This window comes from Falco naumanni, chromosome W, assembly GCF_017639655.2.
Source record: "Falco naumanni isolate bFalNau1 chromosome W, bFalNau1.pat, whole genome shotgun sequence".
In the NCBI taxonomy this organism is placed as follows: domain Eukaryota; kingdom Metazoa; phylum Chordata; class Aves; order Falconiformes; family Falconidae; genus Falco; species Falco naumanni.
Genome location: NC_054079.1, coordinates 26,317,630 through 26,322,377, shown reverse-complemented (window position 1 = coordinate 26,322,377; position 4,748 = coordinate 26,317,630). Strand labels below are relative to the sequence as shown.

At 45.0% G+C, this 4,748-nt stretch overlaps 1 long non-coding RNA gene and 1 pseudogene across 1 annotated transcript; both read right to left on the bottom strand.

The window, feature by feature from the left end:
* Positions 1–603: 603 nt before the first annotated feature.
* On the bottom strand, positions 604–2,516 carry LOC121080454 (annotated as a pseudogene).
* A 688-nt stretch (positions 2,517–3,204) lies between these two features.
* On the bottom strand, positions 3,205–4,371 carry LOC121080552. Its single transcript, XR_005825411.1, has 2 exons — positions 4,217–4,371; positions 3,205–3,670 (listed from the first exon to the last, which is right to left on the bottom strand). It is a non-coding gene; the product is annotated as an uncharacterized LOC121080552 (long non-coding RNA).
* Between the last annotated feature and the right edge of the window lie 377 nt (positions 4,372–4,748).

Here is a 4,748-nt window from a genome sequence, read left to right as displayed (position 1 = left end):
TTTGACTGGATTTTAGTGGTGTGTTTATATTTTATTTGTGCAGGGTGGGGATGTTTTTGGTAGTGGGATGAGGGTTGTTGTTAACTGGGTTTTGTGCTGGAGCTTGTTCAAGGGTTGTCTCGTGGGGCAATTCGGGCAGTTTAGGGGAGGTCAGAGAATAGTTTAATGTAAAATGCCAGCTTTGGGAGCTGGCAATGGAAGTTTGAGTCCTCTTTTTCTGAGGTAGGGAAGGGCTTGGTGAAACTAAGAAGAGGTGTGGTCTTCACTCTTTAGTTTACAAGTCCAATGTTTTTTATAGATTAGAGTATTTTTAGTAATTGAGTATTTTGTTTTCTAGAGCCCTGGTGATAGGGAAGAGAATTAGGAGGGTCGTGAAGTAGGTGAGGCTAGTTGACCAATGATGACGAATGGGTGTTCTACTAGTTGGCTGCCTACTCATGTTATGATAAGGAGGTTGGCAACTAGGAGTCAGAACAGGAGTTGAGAAAGAGGGCAGAAGGTTATTGTGTGTTGTTCGGATTTATGTAGAAGGGGACTTAAGAATAGGACTAGTATGGAAGCAGCTAGGTCTAGTACTCTGCCTAATTTGTTGGGGATTGAGCATAGAAGGGCATATGTGAATACAAAGTATCAATCTGGTTTGATGTGAGGAGGTGTGACTAGTGGGTTTGCTGGTGTGAAGTTTTCTGGGTCTCCTAGTAAGTTGGGTGAGACTAGGGCTAGGGTTATTAGTGGTAGGAGTATGAGTATGAATCCTCGGATATCTTTTAAGGAGAAGTAAGGATGAAATGGAATTTTGTCGCACTGATACAATTCCTAGAGGTTTCTTTGAGCCTGATTTGTGAAGGAAGGTGAGGTGGATTAGAGTAAGGCCTACAATTATGAAGGGGAGGAGAAAGGGTAGGGCAAAGAATTGACTTAGTGTAGGGTTGTCTACTGAGAATCCTCCCCAGGCTCATTCTACAAGGGTTTGGCCAATGTAGGGGATGGCTAGAGAACAGGTTGGTGATGACTGTGGCTCCTCAGAATGATATTTTCTTTCATGGTAAGACATAATCCATGAAAGTAGTTGCTATGAGGGTCAGTAGGAGGATAATGCCCATGTTTCAGGTTTCTTTATATAGATATGAGACATCATAGAAACCTTGTCTGATGTGTAGGTAGATACAAATGAAAAAGAACAAGACTCTGTTTGCATGTAGATTGCCGATTATTCAGCCGTACTGTACATTTTGGCATGTGTGGGCAATGGATGAGAAGGCTAGGGCTGTATCTGCGATGTATATAGACTGGGGGAAGAAGAAGGAAGGGGGGGACATCCAGTGTTATGGCGTTTGTCTTCGTGAGTAACCGCTATGCATGATGGAGCCCTGCTTTCCTGGAGATGGCTGAACACTTGCCTGCTGATGGGAAGATGTGGTGATGCAAGTCGAGGCGAACTGAAAAGAAACACTGTGTTTGTGTGGCTGGGTTCAGACAAAATGGCCCCTTTATTGTTTATACAAACTATTTTTATATCTTAGACAGTACAGGTGTCAGACCCTGATAGGTTTTTGTGTCCTTCTTGCTTGCTATTTGCTGTTGCTGTAGGTGCCCGTATGCTGCGGTTCTAAGTTCCGATTCTTCACATCCTGTTTACATACCTGACAATTTGTGGCTGTCTTACAGGTACACGGCTAAGTCTTTACTTTACTTTACTTAGCAGGTACACCCACTGCAGAACCCCAACAATTCCCCCTTTTTGTTTTTTGAACAGCTAGCACCAGGTTTGCCATGTTCTGCAGGGCCCTTGCAAACATGACAGCAACCAAGGTAATAGCAAACAAACAATACTGCTAACTGAGTGAATGGATGCCAAAAAGGCTGACATTTTCTCAGATTTTGGTAACATGTTGCTGCAATGGAGCGCCTAAAATCCATGCAGCACATACCATCAAAATCCTCACAGCCATGTTCTTGAGCCAACAACAAAAAGCCAATAGTTGCTCTGTTGTGTATGTAATGGTGGCAAATTTGACTCACATTCTTAACTGCTTAACAAACAAGGTGATTTAACTTTTTAATGCTTTCCCTGCTGTTACTTTGGATAAGAGAAGAGCCGCTGCAATACGTTCCCATCAGTTCCATAAATCAACTACATCATTACCACGTGTTGATTTATGTGGGTGTCATGGTCCCATCATAGCCTTTCACTACATTAGCATCTACATAAAGACAACTATCAATATTCAAAGTGCAAACAATATTGACTTCTTTTGGGTTAACATTATACAGAGCTAATCAATTATCCCAAATATCAAGACTTTCAGTAAGATTCTTCATTCCCCGCATACATTCACTTTTTTGCAACAATGTCTGCAAGTCAGTTTCAAGGAAGGGCACACCAAACAAGGACTGGTTCAGTAAGGAGGCCACACATTAGTTGTTGGGTTGACTGGCGGCAGCAGTGCTCCCACGGTCTGGCACGCTAAGCCCAGGCCGCACACAGCGAGCAGGTATCCATTGCGGACCTTCATCTGTAGAAACACAAGCATAACCTCTCCCCCAAGTTAACAATTCATGCGGTCCTGACCAATGCCCGGTACGAGGGTCTTTCATGCGTACTAAGACACCTTCGTGCTTTTGCTGCTTGTCACCAATTGACATAAAATGTCGCACAATGGGAGGCACCGCATTGTCAACAGAGATTTTCAGAAAGTTCAAAACAACATGCTTTCTCTAATTGTGCCTCTGGGGTCATTCCCTTCATTCTCCTTTATTTTGTTGTTGGTTTGGTTTGGTTTGGTTTTTGGTTTTGTTTGTTTGTTTGTTTGTTTTGTTTTTTAAGTGAGTGCCATATTATTAATAGACTCACACCAATTTATACCCCCAGCTAAAAATACACAAGCTACACAAGCTTTGTTATGTAAAAGGTGATAGGTTGTTAAAACTACACTTCCATCTCATCCTAGTTTCTACTCATACTCCCTTAAAGCTATTTAACTCTTTGCTGCAGGATCTCAGCTGCACATCATTAAAAGCAAGGCCAAAACTGCACATTATCAATGTCAAAACAACCCACTGTCTCTGTTCCATACAATTCTACAATTCCTTTTTTTTTTTTTAACACCAAAATACATTTCAATCGCTGTAATACAGTAGAGTATAGACATCTTTTGTGTGTGACAGAACAGTCACCCCGTACTGCAAAACAGTTTTTTGCAAGCAAGCCCTGTACTACTTTCCAAGCAAATGGTGTATGAACGTGAGGATTACCAGCAGCCGCATCTCCCAATACAATAGGATATGTGTGCGGTGCATCGGTGGAAGGAGTAGGAAGATCAAGGAGCGGTCCGCCTATCAGTTCTGCTAAATCCCAGTTCCCATCTCTTAATGCCCCATCTCTTACAGCCTGCCAAAATCGCCGAGGGTCGCGCGTCATTACTGTACCACTGGAAACTGGATTTTTACCACCTCCACCTTCTTCATTGCCTGTGACTGATAACGTTGTCATAGCTGGACCCGAATCCGGGTTTTTGGCATTTCCATCCTGCGCAGGCAGGGCCAGAGCCGAGGGGGCGGGCGGGGGGGGCCAGAGCGAGGGGGGAAGGAGTGTGGGCTGGCACAAATGTTGGGGGGAGTCAGGGGGGCTGGGATCGGTCTACCGAGGTTTCTGCTTGTCGTCCTCGTCCTTGGAATAGGTATCGAGTATAAGTCGATGCAGTTGGAGAGATTTAGGGGATTCAGGGCATTGGGGAGTGGCGCCTGGTAAGGGGCACAGACTCTCCCCCTCCCCCACCCCCTCATCCTCTTGTCTGTATTCTGGAGGGGGATACGGGGAGGTTTGAACGATGTACCCTCATTCGCATTTTGCTGACTTTTTAAGCCCCCAGTCGCATTTTGCTGATTTTGCAAGCCCCCATTTGCGTCTTGTGGATTCTTGAAGCCCCCTACAACATGTCTAAGCAGTCCCCAGGTAAGCAAAAGCCCCGGCGCCTTTTTGTCCCCTTTCTCCAGAGCTTCTGACAGTGTTGATCCTAAATTGTCCCAGGTCGACACATTAAGAGCAGTCACGGGGGACATTTCCACTGCATGTGTTTTGGCCCACAATAGCATATTTTTTAACTGAAGCCCATCTAAAGTAATTCCACGCTTCTCTAATACTAATTTCCACATTGATAGCACCATGGTATCTTCTTTAGATAAGTTACTCCCCATGTTGTCCCTGGTGGCTCACCTTACCGGTGTCACGTTCTCCCAGGATCTTGCAGCCGCTCGCTGCGCTACTCCCCTTCACCAGGCTCCGCCTCCCCAGCAACCCGCTGGTCACAGTCTCAGGATCTGCTCCTGACACCCCTTACCGGGGTCACATCGGCACAGTCTCAGAATCTCTTTTTGATACCCCTTACTGGGATCATATAGGCACGTCGCAGTCACCAAATGTGGTGACGCAAGTCGAGGTGGACTGAAAAGAAACACTATGTCTGCGTGGCTGGGTTCGGACAAAATGGCCCCTTTATTGTTTATACAAACTATTTATATACCTTAGACAGTACAGGTGTCAGACCCTGATAGGTTTTTGTGTCCTTCTTCTTGCTTGCTATTTGCTGTTGCTGTAGGTGCCCGTATGCTGCGGTTCTAAGTTCCGATTCTTCACACCCTGTTTACATACCTGACAATTTGTGGCTGTCTTACAGGTACACGGCTAAGTCTTTGAAGTCAACTAACTTGTCTGCAAACCTGCGGAAGACCCCAACAGGAAGTAGTGA